This window comes from Dermacentor silvarum, chromosome 10 (assembly GCF_013339745.2).
Source record: "Dermacentor silvarum isolate Dsil-2018 chromosome 10, BIME_Dsil_1.4, whole genome shotgun sequence".
In the NCBI taxonomy this organism is placed as follows: domain Eukaryota; kingdom Metazoa; phylum Arthropoda; class Arachnida; order Ixodida; family Ixodidae; genus Dermacentor; species Dermacentor silvarum.
Window position 1 is genome coordinate 66,557,062 of NC_051163.1, and position 21,977 is coordinate 66,579,038.

The 21,977-nt window shown below is 47.4% G+C and overlaps 1 protein-coding gene across 1 annotated transcript in view; it reads right to left on the reverse strand.

Annotated features, from left to right (window-relative positions):
• Nucleotides 1-21,977, reverse strand: part of LOC119465940 (myelin transcription factor 1-like protein) — a 292,459-nt gene that overhangs the window by 195,986 nt on the left and 74,496 nt on the right. Inside the window, exon 2 of the mRNA XM_037726417.2 lies at nt 11,037-11,112. The gene's annotated coding sequence lies outside the window, so the exon portion shown is untranslated. The remainder of the gene's footprint in view (nt 1-11,036; nt 11,113-21,977) is intronic.

A 21,977-nucleotide genomic window follows, 5' to 3' on the forward strand; every position in this document is an offset into this window, starting at 1 on the left:
GTGGCTTAGTGGGTGCCTTTATGCGTACAGTTGAAATTGACGAGTGGTGCGACACTCGAGTCCTATGTCATTTGCAACAGCCGATAAATCTGGCCAATACAGGCGTGATTCCGTTTTTGTGCCACGCAACGTATAAGCTTCACATAACAGGGCAGGCAATGCGATTACCGTTTTCAATGTTATCAAAATACAGCAACCTACAACGTTCCGAGTGTGGCGCCGAGCACGTGGTACGAAATTTCGAAACAGCGGAGACGCATGCGCTTAGCGAAGGGTCGAACGTCGTTTATCCGCATGATTATCTCTTTAACGTAGACATCTGACGTGCCATGTTTTTTTCTTTCCCGAGCGAAAACGGCCTTTATCGACTTGTTGCCACGACAACGCTGAAGAATTCTTCGTAATAACAGTAATTTGCGTAGCCACAACCTGCTGTCCCCCGCGAGAGCTCCAGAGCTTCGCTAGCCCCGGTTTCTTTCGGCTGCTTGTACCCTAAGCCGGCGGTAAGGTCAGCTAGCCCACAAATGCGACGATAACGAGCGGCACGTGGTTCTACAGAGGCTCGCCTAGGCCGCCAAGACTCGCGAGCAGGGCGTCCCAAGCGTGGGAGTACGGTGGTCCTGCAATGGGCGAGAGGAGGGCACGCCTGCTTAGGGCGTTTGAGGGAAGAAGGTGAAGTGGCCAACGTCCAGTCCCCCCACTGGATCCGACATGGCTGCGGCCACATACAGGGACAACGAACGTCTCGGCCAACGGAGAAGCCAGGCGAGGTTGGGCGTCCCGTGGACCACCGAGGCGAACCGGCGAACCACCACGATCCAGCGATCAGAGTGAAGCGAGCAACGAGCAGCAGCAACGAGGCAGTAAGCACGTGGAACCACCAAGGAACAAAAAGAAAGAAAGAAAAAGGAGACGTAAAAAGGAAACGCTAAGGAAGAAGCGGGCCAGGCAGCGTTGGCCAGAGAAGACCATCACCGCCACACACGTAACGCACGTCAGTGCTCGCGTGGGACAGCCGCACACCAAAAGGAAACAGAATAGACGATAAAAACGGGACACGGTATGGAAGAGAAGGAAAAGACAAGAAAAAAGGTAAAATAAGAAAGCCCGCGAACTTGGAGGCGACACTACCAACGCTAGTGGTAGGAGCGGGCCAAGCGAGAAGACGCATCAAGAAAAAGAAAAAAAAAAGGAAGCTGAGCGGAATCTCATGCTGGACAAGAACGCTAAAAAAAGGAGAGAAGACACTGCAAGTGTAAAAAGGAAAGAAAAAAAAGGGGGGGGCCGAAAAGGAGGCGGGGGTGGAAGGAAGGATCTCCTCTCGGTTCGCCTCAGAGGAGTTGTCCGTGACAGACAGCCGGCAGTGTTGCCGGCGCGATCAATAAGGACCACGCTGTGCGTTCGACGATGAGAGAAGGGGAGCGAAGGAGGGGGAACGTGCAACGTGGTCTGCTGGGGAGGTTAGGGAAGCGAGGGGGGGGAAGACTGGGCGCAAAACCCCAAAAGGAGCGAACGCCGCCGCCGCCGCCGGCGTGCGCGCCGCCGGATCCAGCTCGGAGAGCTGCCAGCAAGCGTACGCACAAACACGCGAACGCACACCACACGAGCGCAGATACGAAGAACAAGAACAAGAAGGAGGAGAAGCGAAAGGAAAAGACCCGCGCGACGCGGTTCTGAACCCTGGGTTTCGACCCCACTGGCCTCCCCACTTCCCCCCGTCCTCCTTCGCTCCCCCCCCCCCTCCCTCCGGGCATTGCGAGCGCTGTGCCTCGAACTCCGCGTTTCAGCCCTGCACGCACGCACGCACACTCACACACATACGCACGTACGCCGCGCTTTGCCCTATCTTGCCTGGCCGCCTTCCCTATCCTTCCCCTTTTTTTCCTTCCCGACCTCCCTCGTTTCCCTCCTGTGGAGCAATCGATTCTGAACCGGCGGCTCGACCCTCAAAGCTGGAGCCGGGTGGGTGAAGGGGAGCCGCGTTTCGCAGCGTGCATCGTGCGTGCCCAGTGCGTCTGTGCGCCCAACGTGCTGCCCGATTCCCTATAGCCTTCCCCATCCTCCTTTTCGCGCTCCCCTCCCCGCCCACGCTTCCCGAGGCGCGCTCCTCGCTTCTATGTGGCGTGCGTGCGTGCGTGCGTATTTGCGCGCGAGTGTTGTGGCTTGGTCGGGTGGCGGTGGTGTGTGCGGGGTGGGGAAGGAGGCTTTGGATTCGGCTTGTGCGGGCTTTGTTTAGCGCGCGCTCAGCTCTGTCCCCCGAGCGGCCTTCCCTTTCTTTACTTCCTTCCTTCCATCACTCGCCCTTTCCTTGCTTCCTTCATTTCTCGGCTCTGTTTCATTATTGGTTTCGGTTTCGCGCGCTTGTTTCATTTTTTTTTTTGCGCACTTCGCCTCGGCTGTCCTGTACCAACGCCTCACACATCCCGTACGTTCGCCGTTGCCAGCTGCCGCCTCCCCTTTTCTTATTTTTTTTTCGTTGTTTCTTTTTCTCCCTTTGACCGTGCTTGGTCGCCGTCTTTCTCCGAGGCGTGTTCAAAGAACCATGTCCAGCGGGCGGCTGGCGATAAAGAAAGAGCCAAGCAAAAACCCCAGAGAGTATGCGAGCGCGACAAACAAGGAGAGTTGGAAAGAGTCCATCACCAGGCACCGCAAGAACAAGAAAGGTCAAGTTGACGATGCCAAAAAAGAAAGAACGTGGAGAGAAAAAAAAAACCGTTTCTACGACCACCAGTGGGAGGTGGTGGTGTCGTACAAGACGCCGAAGTAGAGACGTGGAAGTGATCAGCAGGAAAAAAACAAAAAAAAGGAGAAAAAGAGAAGCAAATCAGTAGTAAAGAACGATAAGGAACGGAAAGAAATAAGCAGGGAATAAAAGGAAAACGAAAAAAAAAATAAAGCTGGCACAGTTTGCTCCGATTGGTACGGCGGGCTTCTTTCTAACTGCACTCTGGTCTGAGCGTCCATGGAACCCAATGTCACTTCTGTGGACCTACGATGCCACCCCTCCGCCATTCTCTCCCCCTCCCTGACTCCCGTTTTGCACTCCTTTTGATTCACCCATGCCTTTCTGAAAATCAAGCGTTACGATTTTTTTTTGTCCCTGGAGCTTATTTCTCCATATTCTGTGCTTGGAAGAAAACAATGGAGACATGTCCCCCTCCATCCCCTGTCTCGTTGGGGGTTGATATGTCGAAGACTAATTTCTATGTCGCTTTTCGGTCACGTGTGTATCATCATAATCATCATCATCATCAGCCTAAATTTATGACTACTGCAGGAAGAAGGCCTCTCCCTTGCGATCTCCAATTACCCCTGTCTTGCGCTAGCTGAGTCCGACTTGCGCCTGCAAATTCCTCAACTTCGTCACCCCAGCTAGTTTTCTGCCGTCCTCGACTGCGCTTCCTTTCTCTTGGTATCCATTCTTTAACTCTAATGGTCCACCGGTTATCCATTCTACGCAATAAATGGCCGGACCAGCTCCATTTTTTTCTCTTAATGTCAATTAGAATATCGGCTATCCCCGTTTGCTCTCTGATCCACACCACTCTCTTCCTGTCTCTTAACGTTAGGCCTAACATTTATCGTTCCGTCGCTCTTTGCGCGGTTCTTTACTTGTTCTGGAGCTTTTTGTTAACCTCCAAGTTTCTGCCACATATGTTAGCACCGGTAGAATGCAATGGTTGTACACTTTTATTTTAAACGACAGTGGTAAACTCCTAGTCAGGATTTGGTAATGCCTGCCGTATGCACACCAATCAAATTTTATTCTTCTGTAAGTGTCCTTCTCATGGTCAGCGTTCTCATGGTCAGTTGTGTATACCGCTTAAGAAATCGAAAGCTATATAGTATGCGCAATACTCGGGCCACGAACGATGCGACAAGAACGCGCGCTTTGACTTCACAAGAACTGGGTGGTTATGCAATGGCAAGTTGGAAAGACCATATGTCTTGCGATATAAGCTGAGGTATAACAAGGAATAAGACTCGAGGCTACGATGTAATCGAGTAGGGCGCGCAGTGTTTGTGTTCTCAACATTTGTTGCACGAGATTACGCGGACTTCGATGGAGCGGAGACTTGACGGAAATGTTTATCTATGAAATTAGAAGCACTCACTCCCAGTGCGGGCACTCGTCGTGTTCCTGACTTCTGTGTCAAGAAGCCGCTCCATGGTGAAGGCTCAGCTTTCTGCTTATTTTTGCAAACTGCTGCAAGAGTTGGTAGATAAACAGGTACTTGGTAGTTCACCACAGGCCGTGTCCTAGAAAGCTGGTCAAACTGTTGCTGTGCGTGCGGGTATGATGTTTACAAGAATCCATTTTGACGGCTCCGATAGAGATCCGTTCGTAAATAAAGTTGATATCTCTCTCTCCGCTACAAGTGTATACTGGTTGTCGCGGACCTGAAAACTTCGGCTTAGGCAATCATACCCCCGCATCTGTGAGTGGCGAGAGTGTGTTAGGGGCAAGAGAAAGGGTAATGTTGCCTTTATTTAGTTAAAAAAAAGTGAGGAGCCATTTCACTCTGTGAAGGTGGATGGCCCGATAAACTGTAGCACATCACCTAGGCTTAGACAAGGGTACATGTATTTATTTTCATCATTGGTAGTGACGATAGCTTTGTGATTACTCTGATATACACTGATTAGTTCGGTTACAACCTTAGAGAGAATACTGATCGAAGTTAATCTATGCATGACCGCTGTCGAGTAGTTGAGTGACTTGGATTGATTTGGCACTTCCAACCGAACTCTTCTAGCACGAACTGAGTGAACCATTTCCTGCCTGGTTTTGAAATGCCCCCATTGAAGTCTCCAACGATGATCACAGGGGTAGTGTCAACGCGGCTAACCCATGCAAAGTGCGTGGTCATGAACTTCTCGATAACACACTTGGGTGTGCCTGGAGATACATAGACAGTGGATATCACAATTCCATCTTTCATTTGGACTGCACAGACACCCCCACAGTCGGTCGCATTGTCCTCTTGCGAGTCAAAGGTGTATGGTAACCCGCAGCGGTGTCTCCATGGCTAAGGCAGGTGCGCTGCTGAGCACGAGGTCGCGGGATCGAATCCCGGCCGCGGCGGCCGTATTTCGATATAGGCGAAATGCAAGAACGCCCCTGTGCTTGCGTTGTAGTGGCATGGCATGGCAAGAACTTTATTTTGGTCCAGAGAAACTAGGGCTCGAGGGCAAAAGCCCCCAGGCTAAGTCGGTGGCTCCGCCCACGTAGGCACCGGTAGGCCAAAGGCTTGTAATGCACGTTAAATAACCCCAGGCGGAGACCTCCGCTACGGCGTGTCTTATAATCAGAACTGATTTTGGCACGTAAAACCCCAGAAAGAAGAAGAAAGGTGTATGGTTGTACATACATTTTGTCCTTTGCATATATGGCAACGCCTTCTGCTCGTTCGCAAACACTTCCCGTATACCCATCGACTTGAAACAATGCACCTTGATTTATTTATTTCATTTATTATGATTTATTATGATTAGGGGCGGAGTGCTTGAAGCCTGCTTCACCTCCGCCGAGGGTATAGGCCCTGTATTGCACTATCTCCGGGATCGGCCCACGCTCACCTTTTTATTGTTGCCACACGGACACACACAAAAAAATACATGGAACCCTAACCATACACAGCTTCGCGGTAAAAAGAGAGCAGTACTCGCATTTTTTATGCGCTCTTTTGAAAACCAGTGAGCGATTGACTGAAGCAAGACCCGTGTCATCATGGCTTATCTCCGTTCTCAGAAGCGTCAATAGCCCACATTTTCTGCCAAAACAACCCTTCCCAAGATTTCTCGATAGAGAAATCAATCCTTTGCGAAATTGCGATAAGCGAAGAGAATATAGCCAACGATAACTTTCCGCGGCAGTGAAAATGTTAGTGTTTCAATGAGCGGGGTGTTCAAACCCACGCCACAGCGACGGTTGCCTCTGAGTTACTGGAACAAGTCTCAAAGGCGCATGCACCGGAAGTGATTGCCGAGCCGGGAACAAGCCATGGCCGTCATGTTTTAGACACCACCTGTGGTGGGCAGGGTGAAAGCGAGAAGTACGAGAGTGAACCTTTTGTATTACGCAGCTCTTAGGCGCCCGTTACTGCGGCGAGCCTCGTCGTCAACATCCTCGGCGTCCCTCGGCATCCCTCGTAACCGAGCGAACGAGCACAGCGAAGGATGATAGACGGCGATAGCGAAGTGAGTGCGATAAGGAAAGCGGAGGAGGAGGGATGGCGAAAGCATGAGAGAAAAAGCGTAGTGCTGCGCAAGACGGGCTCTGCGGCGACGAAAGCTACGAGATGGCGCCAGAGTAGCGCGCGTCGTCTGTTCACCGACGATGCCACCGATACCATATACGGAAACAAAGCGCTGCATGAGCGGAGGTCTGTCAACGGCGGCTGCTGTGAATCGCGTCCACGCGTCACCCACGCGCTGCCTCTCGCGATATCCCGATTATCGAGGCAGTCGCACCACACTTTGTTCCGTTTGCAACGTGCAGCCCGACACAGATTGTCCGCGCCAGCCCGTATATCGCGAAATGAAAACACGTATAGACCTGCGCTCAAATTTCGCAGCAGAGAGTAACGTAATCGTCGGTAAATTTTTTTCACTGCATCTTATCGACAACTAGTCGAGCGGTAGTGTTCTGGGTTGTGTCAAATTCCCTCATATTGTCGAATTCGTCATTTAGACAGTTCAGAGTGGCTCACAGGGCTGCTAAAGCCTCCCTCATTTGTTATGAACTTCAACATGGTGGCACTCGACTGTGTCCAAAATAGCACTATGAAATGCTTTCATGGTTTTATGCCATTATAACTTTGGTTTCAATGCCGACAGCGACGTCGCAGTGGAAAAATAACCATTTTGGCAAGGAACATTGCAACGGTCTCACCTATATATATATATATATATATATATATATATATATATATATATATTGTATCACCGATATTAAATCAATGAATTACGTAAATTTCGTCTGCCCTTGCTTGTTTCAACGTGCTGCTTTGTTGGCTTCTACGCATCGACACGTACCGAATAGGTTTTCGTACGGTTGATAATATAGTTAGAAAAATATCTTTCGTCGCGAAACCTTTGCAGTTGAAGTAAGGACATAGAAAACTGATTTCCCAAATCGTAGGTTGTGTTCAAATCAACGGCTAGTGGTGGCGCGCGCTGCAGTAATGGTGCGGATCTTGAAGGCTATGCTAGGATTGCGGTAGCCGGAAACACGTCATAGGACATCAGGTTTTGGACATCACCAATTCCTACTGAATGTAATTGCTCGCGCATGGGAGCGAACATACGTGGGGTCAGTAGAATGCGTACCGCCAATTTATCTGTTCCATTGGTTTTGCCACAGCCACTCTGCGCGTTTTGATCGAGCGGCCGTAGTTTTAAATACGAATCAATCAATAAATAAATCAGTCAGCCAATCAATTAAATTTATTGAATTTCAGTGTGCAAAAAGAACGTAGGAGACTTGTCCTTTCTAACTAAATTTACCTTTTCACCTGACGCGTTCACGAACGATAGCAAATTCTACATAAATAGTCTTCAATAAGCAAATAAAAACGTAAAGAAAAGTTTATTTAGTAGCATACAACAATATCTGAAGTGTTGGACTAATATGCAGTTGTAATCTTACATGTGCAATTTAGCTTCGTAGCTTTGTGTGCAGTGCCACAGAAACTTTCCCCCAGGCATGAGAGGCCGTGCGGTATGTATACGAATTATTCGGCTAGTTCAAGAACGAGAGAAAGCGAGAGAGAGAAAAGAGAAGGAAAGGCAGGGATGCCAATAAAACACATGTACGGTTTGCTACCCTACGCCATGCGAAGGGGGTTTACAGAAAAAAAAGAAATAATACACAAAGTAGAGAGAATACTAGCGGTACCGATTAATACAGAAGGCCAAATCGAGATTAAGGTCGTTCACTGAGGTCAGTAGACTTCAGAAAAAATAGTAATAAACGTTTCGCGTTTTCATGTTGTGGCGCATGTGGCCATGGTTCAAGGACCTTTAACGCTTTGAACGATCTTGACTGCAGGTTGTCTAACGTACCGTGAAGTAGAAGCCGCCGCATGTTGTAGCCGGGATAGATGCCCGATGAACTTCTCGTGCCCGAACTCTCGCACAAAGGTGTCGTGCAACATTACTTTGTCGTTTGCGGCAGTGCGCGGCGTTAACAAGGACCAAATTAGTCGGTTCAACCTCGCACATGCGTAGAAAGCCTAATTGTGAATGTCTGACAGTAAGGTTTTCATTCTAGTCGTCAAGGTAGACAGTCGAAAAGAAGAGACGTTTGTCTGGTACGCTACGCTGGATTGAAATGCTTTCTATGGGACCACTTAATATGCGTCGTAATCTGAACCGTGGGTTCACCTGATGCGCTGGAATTCATTTGTGCATGCAACTGCCTCTAACCGAATCTAAGACAAGGCGTGAGATTGAGGGAGAGAGAGGGAAAGACCGAGAGAGAAATTTGTTGAAGAGATGTGCAGTACGAGTCAACCGTTGCAATGCTGACTCGCGATTCGGTCAAGCCTGCATGAAGCAGCTGCGTCGTTATTGGGAAACAGCGGAGCTTCTTTAACAATAATGTTCGCAAATACTTTTGTTAATATATGCGATTACCCGCTACTAGGTTAGCGTAAACGTGCTGGCACCGATGTACTCGTGTTTAAATTCATTTCACCTATCTCCCATCACATACAGTGCTGTAGCATGGCAAAGCTTTGACGGCCTTCTTTGAATAAGCTACGATTTTCGGTAGCCTTGTAAAATGACATTAGAAATGCTACGCATTGTCTTTAGAGGATTATCCTTGAATGACCTTTAGAACGCTTTATCTTATCACCGCTTCATGATTGGGGAGCGCAACCTCCACAATGAAAGATGTTTTCTTCTTCTATAGACCGGATATTCTCTTACATACTCGTTCTTATCCTGTTGAATATATATTGAATTTATACTGTAAATGCAGAAAGAAATGTTGGGTACTTATATTATCACAAGGTGGTCTACAGACTTTCAAGAGCATTGTCTGCAGAAATTGTGCAGACATTTCTCTGCTAAAAAGTGAAACCACATACCCACGGGTAGTTTATAGAGAATCTATTGCGAATTGATGAAATTCAAAATAATGCCGTCCACCCAGAGTAGAAACAAGTTACTCTCTTGTATCAGTTTTCATGCAACTTCCTGCACCTTGCGGATTACCGCAGAACTAATTGAGAGAGAAAAAAAATTCAGACACCTTCCACCACTGTGAAGATGCAAGTCAGCGAAGCTATGACTATGGTGGACCTGCTGTTGTGAATATTGCTATAGTGAATCTATATTATCATGATTGATTATATTGGGCGTCTTCGGCAAGTTCGTCAAACAACAAGGACACTGGTGTCTTGTGTTCACCCGGCGCTCTGGCCAAGTAGTGCGTTTGCTGCGCCAAGTCCGTCCCATCGTCATAGACTAGCGTATGAGCCACAGCGTTCATAGCCACGGCACACTGCACGGCAGCGTCAGGATCCTGTGAGATATCTCCCGCTCCTGCTCTCGGCGGCTCATACCCACATATCCAACGCGCGTATGAGCCACACGTGATTTTTTCCTTCCTTGCTTCCTTGCTTCCTTCCTTCCTTCCTCGTCCCTGGCTCATACCCGCATATGCAATGCGGATATGCGCCACACGTGATTTTATCATCGTTAATCGTGACGTAACTGACGAGCATGTGTTGTTATTGATGTCATGACATATCAGTCATGTTAGTCATCCGTTTTGACACCTGTGCTAAGGCACAAATGGCGGGAAACCGCCATGCGCATGGAGCCGAAGTAACGATGACATTTTTTTTCTACACGCGGACACGATCCTAGGGGAGCTAGCCATTAACAGCTTCACTGTAAAACAATGGCTATAGCTTTTCTATTGAACGTCTGACTAAATTCTTGCGAGCGAAGTACGGTAGCGGTCAGCCTGAAGTTCCCTCAGTCCCGGCAGTAGACGCTTTTTTATATCAAGCTAAGCAAAGGGGCAGACATAGAGCAAGTAGAAGCTTCAAAAACGAGAATTTGAGAACTTCGCCACCATGCATTGCTCGAGGAGTCAAATGTACTGTTGCGACGTAGAGTGCCCTGGAATTTGCGACGCAAAAAAACATCATAGAGAGCAGCCAGTGGATAATACACCTTCGCCCAGCTTAGCAGATTTAAACTCGCCGCGAGACACAACAGTGAAGGCAAAAAAAAAAAAAGAGGGGGGGGGGGGGAATAGACGTTGCGGGCGAATGCCGTGGACCTCACAGCGTGTCTGCGACATTGGATCGCCTTTCACCAGTTCAGCCACCTCGGGAGTAAACGAGCAATCCGAACTAAAATTTTGCCTCTTTCGGCTGTGAATTCCATTTGGCACAACGTACGCGCGCTCAACCCGTAGCGGGGACAGGGTTAGCTCGCCCAGTCCGAGGGAAAATGCGCGCTCGCCGGAGAACGCTAATGGTGTAACTTGATGTCCCAGTGCGAATCCGTCGGCGACTTACCGCCGGCGGGGTTGAAGAAAAAAAAATTAAACAGCCGCGGCTACCGTTTTGCAGGTGACATTTGCACTCCGCGGCTGAAGGTTTTGTTACCAAGGCTTTGCGAAAACCAGCGTGGAACTTCGAGAGAACTAGTACTACTCGAACGTTGTCGTCGTGAAACGTAAGTTTTCTTTCTTTCTATTAAAGGGCGACTTGACGAAATGAGTTTACCGTTGCCAATGTTTTTTTTTCTAACTCACTTGGTTACTAGTCAATTCGTAGATGCTCAGAAATAACCCCCCCCCCCCCCCCCCCCCCATTTTGTTCCGCCGCGTCGTAACAACCATATGGTGAAGTGTTCTGCCACGTCGTTAATTTAGTACAAAGTTTTTCCAAAATCAACGTGTATTGTTTCTCACTTTAGGAAACAATGATCTGTTCGTGTATGTTGTTGCCAGAGCGATCGCAAAAGTTTTTATGAGAGAAAAAAAAAGACTAAGAGATGAGTCTTACCTTGTCAGCTTGTGGCGTGACGTTTTTGAGACGAGCTCCCCCCTATCCTACCATGTCCCAGGACCGGGGGTTACATCTAGAAAGGAATAAAGGAAAAAAAAAAACTTTAGGTTTGCAAGCAAACTATTAGGAAACTGTAACCAAAGTACCGCGCTTTAACTTTGCCGTCAAAGCAGTGCAGAGCTAGAAAGACAGTTCAAGAAGGTAGTCACCTGCAAGATTTTACAAATGACGAACACTTTTTTGTTCTAAGTTGAAGTTGCGTGAGCACTCGTCTAACGAAGCAATTCAATGCGTTTAGCATTTATGAACTCACTAAATGTATCTTAAATGGACGAAAGAAAAGCTAGTGCCTTTTCTGTTACGTTCTGGAAGTATGCTCCGATTCTTTCCATTTGACAAGGAGTGGAAACTGTATGTCGTTACAGCAACTTACTCGAAACAGGCTAATTTCTATTGAGGGGATGCCACAGCAAAAGCAGTGGTACTGTGCCTGCAGTGACGGCACCCTTTGGTCACGAGAGACTCCAGAGAAAGCAATATTTGGACTTTTTAAAATGCTTCTGTAGCGGCGAGAACATCTTGCAGTCTCGTAATTAACGTCGCTGGAGCACCGTGTTGCAGTGAAGTGAAAATGAAGAGATGTCACACAATTAGGGCTAATGCTGGATATATGTTAAAGGGACACTAAATTAAAAAAAAAGCAACTTGGTTGAAACTGATAACGTATTCTTTTGAAATTCTATTTTCATGAATTTCATGGTTAGATAGTCATTACTATACTCGCAGACAACTTTTTTTTTTGTCAATGAAGGGAAAACTAAGGAGGCAAATCACGGTACTAGGGGCACTGCTGAAAATAGTCCCGCATTCTCATCCGCATTAGTTTTAGCTGGGGAAGAGAAAACACACACGCTTCGTGTTTACTGCAGCAGAATAACACAAAATACACCACTGAGTGTAAAGTTCGACTTATTTTACCGCTTTTCTCTTTCGCGTTTTGGCAAATGCGAAACCGTGGCACGTCGAAGCTAAGTTGATACGCTATCTGTTAAAAAAACAAAACAAAGACGAAAAAAAGACCAAGAAAACCACAAAAGTGATGTGAAGCTAGTGCAGACCACTTGGCTCAGTAACACGTGTGCAGAAACTCCGGCTCCGTAGCTTTTCCGTCATCGCCCTAGAAAAATAAGCTATCCGTGCGTATAGAAGACAAACTGAAATACAACCTCCTTTTCAATGTCACGCTGAAACCCCGGTGCAGGTTCGCCGCTGTGACGTCACAGATTTCAAAGCGTTTTATTCGGGTCGTTCTGGCGCAGTTATAGCTATCAAAATTGGCCAGGTTGAATATGTGGCTTTTTTTTAATGCAGTGTATTCCATCTTCTTCAGGCAAAAATTAGGTAGGTACGATTAGACGTTGTCTAAATCGATGGCGTCACAGCTAGCTGGTACGGGAACTTCAAGGAGGTGATGCCAACCATATTTCGTTCTTGCGTTTTCTTTTTTTGCTTATGAAGCATCCTCTCAAGATAAGAAAAACATTTCTGGCATTTCAAAAGCATTATTATACAGCTCGCCCTTTAACTGGCTTTGATGACAAAGGGTAATCGTACAGAGCGCCACGGCTTTACACTGCCACAGTCTTTCACGCAGATACCACTTGTCGAACGCCTTGCAGATCATTGTTTACCAGTCGTCATCAACGTCATCTCAATAATCACGATCACCGTGATAATTATTGTTCTCGTCGTCATCATCTTAATGACTCAAAGAAATTAAAATAGGCTTCTATGGTAAAATGTTCTACCGTCGTCACCGATGTCAATGGCACAGTCGACCTATCCCGCTTCCGCACATGAGCATAATTTCTTAGTTGCTCCTCGTCTACTTACTTACAAACTGACCCTTCGCGAAAATTTTTTTGATGACCTCATTCATTCGGAACAGCATGGGGGCCGCACGCAACGTTACATGTATGTAAAAAAAAAAAGACTTGTAATACTAGTATCCCTTGTATCTGTGCAATCGTAGTATTCCCACGGGCCTTTCTTTGATAACGTTGTGTGGAGAAAAAAAGCCACTACTCGAGAATACCTGTGTAGCGTGCTCAGATAGGGCCGCTATCTCGCCCCGAATGACTCAATCGGAGATAAATTTAGCCTCTAGCTGGGCGTTCAGAGAAGCGTAGCTCGGGAGTACACCTGCCAATCTCAGCTGGAGTGGTCGCGTTCCAGAGAACCACAGTATAGGCATATTCCATGAAACTCAAACCTGAGCTCACCAGGAGTTATAAGGCGTACAAGCATGTAATTTGTTGCAAAGACTTGACGGTTGCTCGACGGTTGATGATTGCGAAAATTCGACAAGTAGGTTATAGAAATGGCGTGAAAAGAGTCGGGCAGCAAGACACGAAGATACCAATTCGTGCGCCCACCACCTATGACCATGGTGGGCCCACTTCGAATAGGGAGGAAGCACGAATGCGAGGTTAGACGAACATCTTGCCTAAAGACGTAATGAGTGCGAACGAATCTCGTGGGGCACATGGTAGCGCACGAACTAACACGTAATGACAGAAATCGCTTGAAATCAAGAAAAAAGAACAACCAAGAGGAGAATTAGAATTGACGCCCCTATTTCCAGCTTACGGGCCGCAACGCTTGCGGTTCCGTAATAGATCGTTTGCTACGTTACGGATCAGGGGAAGGGGTGGTGAATGATACGGGCAAAAACGGAAGACCCGAAGAGTTTTTTAAAAAGGATAAAACAGCATTTCCCGACCAAAAAAAAAAAAAACAATCTACCTCTTCTCTGATCCACGTTCTAACGTCCAGTGTAACCGCATGCGCGGCACTTGAAGCCTGAAGGTTCGTTCATTCGTTTTACTCTTGATTTCAAAACATTCTGTCCTGGTTCAATAGGGTAATTACTTCTATATTACCGGGAGAAGGATGTTCACACTGCCATTGTACCACGTTGTCAGGACAAAAGCACTTAAGTGTTTGTTGGAAAATCTAGAACCGAACTCGTGAAGCTTTTTGTTCGTAAGTAATTTTTTACCATTGACCAGATGCATCCGTTAATAATATGTGTAGCCTCGCGATTAGCTGGGATTCGCTCTTACAAAGAATATTACAGCGAATCTGCTAATGCTACTATACATAAGCGCCCGAAAACGTTATATGCCAGTTCCCTTGGTCGTCTAAAAAAAGAAAAAAAAAAACAGCACATAATCCATGAAGTTTACGTTTTGCGAAAACCTGATGATAGGAGAAGTATGCAGGCAAATTGTAAAGTGTGATTGTCAATGAGGGGCGCAATGAAAATTGCTAAACCCTCGTTTTTGGTCCGTTTAGAGGTGTTGTGTGAAACGCTTCAAAAGTTTATCCGCCTTTCTTGAGAGGATCAAGAACGGCGGAGAATTAATATTTTCAGGAAAAGGAGGCTCACTTTATGGGTGACGTTTACCGAAAGTTTGGACTGTTTAGGATAATTATGTACTTTGAAAATAATTACTTAATACTCGTATTTAGCCAAATTTTATGCGTTGTACAATGCATACAGTTGCCCTTCCCCGGTCACCTCGATTACCTATATACCAGGCACGGTGTTTTTGTATGTCGTTGAAGTAGGAAGTATGTGGCGAGTGACGAACCGCAAACGTTTTATTCCTGTGTAGGTTATTTGTAGCCTTTGTAGAATGTTGCTTATTCTAGCGTTTCCGAGGGTCTCGATGCAGTTATCCGCGATCTCTCTCAGCGTCATAAAACAACTGCAGAGGGCGCCAAGTTCAAATTCAGTGAATATAGGGGAAATTCCAAGTGTACTGTGTGGCGGAAATGTCATGTTCCTGGCTTTAACTGAAGCATTGGGAATTATTGAACCCTAATTTTTTTGGTATTTCTATGCGTGATACCAGGATTGTACTTGGTTTCTCCAGCGTCCTCGACGAGCTATCTATACAAGCCACCTTGTTAATATTTGGCCAAATAAATGGGCAGGGTATGGACAATGTGTACGCAAAGTTCAAAGCGTGTGGAATAGTTACGGTCTTTGTAATAAATTACCTATGCAAGTATTTGGGCTGTTATGAGCCTGTTTTACAAGTGACGAAAAATTTAGCCAGCTGCCTTGGCGTAACTATCAACACCATGAAGATCAAGTTCTGCGAACTCGGAGGAAAAGCTATTGCAAATGTGTGTGTCACGTTAAGCGCATATAGATTAATACAGCCTTTGTAAAAAAAAAAAAGAAAAGAAAATCTTTCAGGAAGTGCCAGAAAGCTTTTCTCGTTTTTTCTTCTTTTTTTCAATTTCCGTGCGTGATACGAAGATTGTACCCGGTTTTTCCGATGCCTTCGGTGAAGTATTCAAGCCAACTTGTTTACATTTGACGAAATAAGGGGTCCTTTATGACATATGTGCAGGCAAAGCTAATATAGGCGGACTAATTACGGCTTTTGCAGTGAATTACGTATGCCAGCATCCGGAGCTTTGTGCGTTTTACAAACAACACAGAATTTGTGGTGGGCTTCTGGGAGAACTTTGAACGCAACGAAGATCAAATTTAGCAAACATTGCGGGGGGGGGGGGGGGGGCGAGGGGAGGGGACATTATCGGTGAAGATGCCGTTTTGACTTCACGTGGGGTCAATAGGATTGTCGCATGTGGACCAGCGCGAACCAACCGGGGCGTCAACATCAATTCACTTTGTGCAGATAGAGACTGCTTCCTTTGAGTTCCCTGCCTCAACTCTCCGCTCGGGTCAGTGACGCCAATGATCTCTCGAACGCGGTAGCCTATGTTTCTGGTAGCAGGACAGGCTCGTTCGCTCGATCGCAACGCTCAGTGTTCACGTTGTCGTTGACGCGCCGCCTGCGGATGTTCTGGGCGCCAGCCTCCGTGGCTCGCCGTGCGTGTGAGTCCGTGACAGACCCTACAGAGGAGCCCTACGTTGGGCACCAACGGAAGAAGTCGCGGCTCCGAAGCACCTCCCGGCAGGCCCCAGCTGCAGCTTGACCGTTCCTAGTTTTCGTTCCCTAGACTCAATACCGGTGAGATTGTCTTCTAGCGCCGCTCACGGGAGCACTCACTACGACTTCGAAGGGTCATCGCAAGACAATAAAATTGTCTGGAAAACGTCGATGATGTTTGCCAATATAAGCGAATAGAACGAACGAAGGAACGAACAAACCTAACCGAACCGAACCGAAACGAAACGGAATGGATGTTGCGCAATGCATTCGCTACAACACATGGAGGTCTACTGGTACTGCCACAGGGCAAGTGTTGAGGTTGCAGATTTTCGCTGATAATTTCGATAGTGAACATGGCTAATCGTCGTGCCCTTGTGTCTGCCATTCTTTCCGATGTTCTGCACAGCGCAGCGTAACATTGTGTGTCTGGCGCGCTTCTTGAACAAATTCGCGCAATTGGTAAAATGCGGAGGAGCCCGGTCGTGTCTCTTTCGTGTAATCGGATGTTCAATCTTCATGATAGTTGACAACCAGTGTAATCGCATTCTGGAGTCTTTCGGCCAGGCACTGCTGGAGCTGCAAGGAATGTGGTTTGTCAGGATGAACCGGAGTGACCCGAGTGCTCCTTAGCTGCAGTGCAGCAATTTTGCGAAGCTGGTGGTGAACAGAGCTTCATATAGTCCATTTTTTGCCCCACTGAATTGAATGGTTACAGGTGGTGAGATGAATAACGTAGAGATGATGACAGGGAGTTTTTTGGTACTCAGCTTTCATATCCCCCCCCCCCCCCTCCCCCCCAGTCTTAAAAAAACATTCTGTGTCATCTATCGAGCACGGAGGTTTGCTACCAGTAAAAGAATACTTAAAAAAATGACACAACAGAGCCAAAAAATACCGTTGATTAAAAAGGCCCACGTATATTGATACGAACTGAGGAGTTCCGAGGTGGTCATTGGATCTGACCCCCAAGCTGAAATGGTTCTCTGAATTTGGCGCGCAATTCTCGAAAACAATCTTTGTTTCCTCCGAGAGGGAAAATCTTTGTAGATTCTGCACGCTCATGTTGTACTCGATGATCAATCATCTCATCAGAAATATTACGCACGGCCTAGGGATTCGGGCGTACGCGAGAGTCCATAGCTGCTTTGTCAAGCTAAAAAAGAGTAGTACTGCCACAGGCGTCACGGCATATTCACAAAGCTACTACTGTCCAAAATGAGGACCGGGAAGGTGGTGAAATAGTAAATAATGATTGTAGAGGGATGAATGCTACCACGGGGAAAATCGAAAATATCCGTAAAAAATTCGTTAAATGCATTTGTACGTTAAAGTGACCGTTTCGGTGTGTGGACGGATAGTCGAACAAGGTTTACCCTAATACGCAACTGACAGAAAATTTTCGCTGCGCACTTTCTTAAAAGACGTGTTGGCTTTAAGTACACGTGTGTAGGCTGGTCTAGCTCAGACAATCGCGGTTTCAGACGCATAACTTGTTTTGCTTTTGCACTTCGAGCCCCTTCGAGATTTGCGAATACAGCGTGTTGTTTATTTGATGTCTTTGTTTTTTTTTCTATCGACCAAATAAATCATTCTGATGTTGACTCCGAATGCACGAAAGCGCGCCGAAGTATACCTGAAAAGAGGCGTGATACAATGACAAAAAAAAAGGAAAGGAACGCGTTAACAATACTATTTGCAGCTGTTGCGACGTCCCCTGATTTTCGCAATCACGCCGACAAGAGCTGCTTTCTTGAGAATCGGGAAATAAAAGCGTTGTTCGCGCCGTGAAAGGAGACTATATGATTTATGGCGAAATGGGCCCTTTTCGCTAAGCCTACAGCGGAAGCACTGCCTTCCCACACCTTTCAACAAAACAAGCGGCTCTATTCAAATTTCGATTGTGTTTAGGCGAAGTAATAAACACCTCAGCAGCGCTGTTTTACTTTTAATCTTGTTTCATTTGCTTTGAAGTATATTGAAGGTGTTGAAGGGTTTCTATGGCGTAGGGGGCGGGCTCTGTGAGGGCTTGTCAGTGGTGATTATGTTTTATTGGTCGTGTCGAATTGCGTCAAATCGCAAAATGATGAATTACGCTTGACTTTCTTCGGAAGGAAAGCAAACGGACGTCATCGAAATGATTCCGGCGATACTGGACAGTTGGAAGGTGATTAGGCGCAAGATGATGGTAAAAAAATTCTCCCTTTCCTTAGATCCCATTGATAGATATAATTTATATTTAGATCGATATTATTTTTTTGTGTATCGGCGCGGTGGCAAATGTCACCGTTCCTTACAGGTGAATTATGTGACTTAATTTCTTTTATGAGCTGAGAGATCTATTCCGGCTATTGTCCTCCCCAACCAACGTCAGTGTCTTCACTTACTTATATCTTTTTTTTCTGATATTAGCCTTACCGCGGGGCGTTTTGAAACCGAGTGCTTCTTGAATCGTGGTCCTCGCCTCGCTCTCTTGGGGCAAAATAGAGATACACTAGTTTAAAATATGGTCAATTTTTCTAAAGCGGTAGCATTATTGGCAGCGTACTTCACCCATTTGTAGCTATCTAATCAAAAGCATGGGCCGATGTCGAAGGCAGTGCAGTGTCCCGAAGGCAGCGCAATCTAACACAGCCTCTCAAAGCGCAATACCTCGTTTCATACATAGCCGGCAACGTCACGAACATTGGAGAGACTTCTCTCACTGCATTCATCCGCGACCAAAAAATAGTGCGTCACATAAGGCAGAAAATATATAGGTAGGCGCGATCAAATTTAAGGTAAAATTAGGTTTCATAGCCTTATATCGCAAAACGTTACGTATTTATTACAATTACGGCGTTAATGTTCGGAATGTATTTGCGAACAAACGAGCGGAGTGACATGTTTCGGGGACCAGCGGCCTCAGCGCATCGTTTTCATCGTCAAACCTTTTGGCGTCAATAAAGTGATTATAGTTGTCTAGCTTACCATCGCATTTGGTCGCAATCGCGGTGCCGTGGAGCAGCGAAGTGCACGGAACACCTTCCATGGCTCGTGCGAGTTTTGGCACTGCACCCTTTCCTCCGGTCATCTCCAGGTTCCCGCCTTTTCCGACGTCATCGACCTTCCGTCGGCCTCGCCGAAGTGCAGAAGAAACGCTTTTCGCTCGTTTCTTTTTTTTCTCTTTAAACGTCCTCTTTCGTTTTCAACTGTGGCACGCGTACCACGAGAAGCAACCCCGTTCTTCAAAAATCCAACACCGCTGCTGCCTCGGCCAAAGTGTCTGGGTGTGCAGGTGTCCAGATGGTCCAGTACAAACGAGGCAGTTCCCGGTATTCGCTGTTTCTCGGTTTCATCGACGACAGTCTACTTTTTGTCCGCCTTCGACAGAGTGTACGACGTCGCGGAGTACTGTCCCCCTTCTTGGTCGCCGGGGCCGCCGAGTCAGAGCCATCGGCCAGCGACGGAGGACGTCTTGCGCGGCAGCCACGGACAAGTCTACGGCAGCCCGGAGCAACCGCGCGAACACACACACACACACACGCACGCACACGACACAAGCACTCGTTTCGCTTGCCTGCCAGCCAGCGGCAAAACTATAGCGCTGCGACCCCCCGTCGGAACAGGGCAGAGCTCGAGCACGCTTTGGCGGCGTTCGGCCTTCTCGGGCCTCCGGCAGCTGCCACGGACCGTAAATCGCTGCCGGGTGTCAACTTTTTTTCACCGCCGACAAGCGTGTGTGCAGCGTGCGTGCGCCGAGGCCGCCATGGGCCCTGGGCCCTCCTCCTGCTTCTTCTTCTTCTTCGTCTTCTTCATTCCACTTCACTGGCAGGGTTCAGAACCGCGGTCGCTTTCTATTCTGCTGCCTGCCTGCCGCTGCTACTACTACAACTACTGCCGCGCCGCTACCACCTTCGCTTCGGAGCTGCGCGCAGCAAAGGAAAGAAAAAAAAAAAAAGGGAGCGAGCAAAAAAGACGAACGTTGTCTTGTGTGTTTCTTGTTTCTCGTTTTTTTTTTTTCAGTCCTTGAAGGGCGCGCCGTCGTGCGTCGTTCTAACGTCGCCGCAGCCGTTCCCGAGAACGGCGCATCTTCCCGGACTCATCATCACAGCGTCGCGCCGAAGAGAGAGGTTCACACCTTTCTTTCGCCGGTCTCTCTATTCTGTGCGACTGCTCGGCGCCGTGTCTTCTTTCATTCACCGTCGTCCCTTTTTTTTTATCATTCTTGGAGTCCTTCCGTTAGCCTACTCTCTCCCTGCACACCCCAAACACAACCACTCTTTTTTTACTAATATTTTTGCTTCCAGCCCCGTCTCTCTCTGTGTTTCTCGCAATTTCATTTGTCCTGGGTCTGAGAGCAGACCCAGGCTGAGGACCTCCCAGAAAGCGCGAGATAGACTGGAGGGGGAAAAAAAAAGCGCGTCCAGATGGGTTCCTTTGAAGCGTACGCTGTTGCGGCGCTGGCAACGACCCCTTTTGACACCCTTTTCGATACACGTGCCGTAATGACGCTTCAGAGAGCAGGTTGCATGGTCTCTCACGGTGGACAAGACTGGGACGCTGATTACGAGGATTTGACGGCCTCTCTCTCCGTGCTTTCTGCTTTTCATCGCGCGCGAGCATGCTTTATAGCTGGAGCCGCGAAATGGCCCTATAGTGAGGGCTCCGCCAGTGCCAAGCATCTGTGCCAAGTACTTGAACCAGCGCAACATGCGCAGTCTGAAGAGAGAAGGGGACTCCAGGAAATGTTGACAGGTATATCTATAGTCCGCAACAACAACATACAGTGAATAGGCAGCGGAATTAAATCTGTCACGTGCTAGGTGACGTCATACGGCGCGCGAAGCATTCCGGTTTTGGTTATATGTGGAAATAACTAAGCACGCGCATTTGGGTATTAAAGCTGCCTTTTGCCAACACAGAGAGCGAGAACGCGCTAACAGACGTTATGGAGCTTCGTTGTGAAATAACCCTTATGTTTTGCCTGATGAATTTGCCTCTTGCGCACCTTTACATAATTTCGCTCTTAAAATCACGGTTCACACATGCTTCCTCGGCAAAGCGTGTTATAATGTGCGCTCTCTTCGGAGGAAATAGGCGGGGGGCGATTTTTGACATGATCACAAATACTTGTACGAGTTCTGCCGAAGTATCGTAGCTTGTCAGCTTTTACCGCGGGTTTAAGCCTGTCAATATGTACCATGCACCTCAGCTGATTCTCTCATGCGCTATTGTTGACGTATGTGTCACTTTGGCCAAAGTTACACAGATGTCTCAAGCCTTCCAACCATCATCGTCACCATCATCATCATCATCATCATCATCATCATCATCATCATCATCATCATCATCATCATCATCATCATCAGCAGCAGCAGCATCATCATTAGTAGCATTATTTATGTTCAGTGGAGGACGAAGCCCTCTGCCAGCGATCTCCTCACCCCTGTCTTGAGCTATAGCTGATTCCAACTTGCTCCTGCAAATTTCCTAACTTCATCACCCCCCCCCCCCCCCCCCCCCCCCATATAGTTTTCTGCCGTCCTCGACTGCGCTTCCCTTCTCTTGGCACCCATTCTGGGACTGTAATGGTTCTTCGGTTATCTGCACTACGCATTACATGGCCTGCCAGCATCATTTTTTTTCTCTTAATGTCAACTCGAATACCGGCTCCACCTCCCCTTCCCCCCTTTTGCTTTCTGACCCACACCGCTCTCATGCTGTATCTTAACGTTACGCGTAACAGTGTTTGTTCCATCACTCTTTGCGCGGTCATTAAGTCGTTCTTGAGCTTCTTTGTTACGCTCCCAGTTTCCGACCCCTATGATAACACCGGTAGGATGCAATTACTGTACACTGCTATTTTAAACGAGGGTGGCGAACTTCCAGTCAGGATTTGGTAATGCCTGCAGTATGAACTCCAACTCATTTTTATGTCTTCCAGTACACGTCATCATGTCAAATAATTCAGTCTGCATTATGT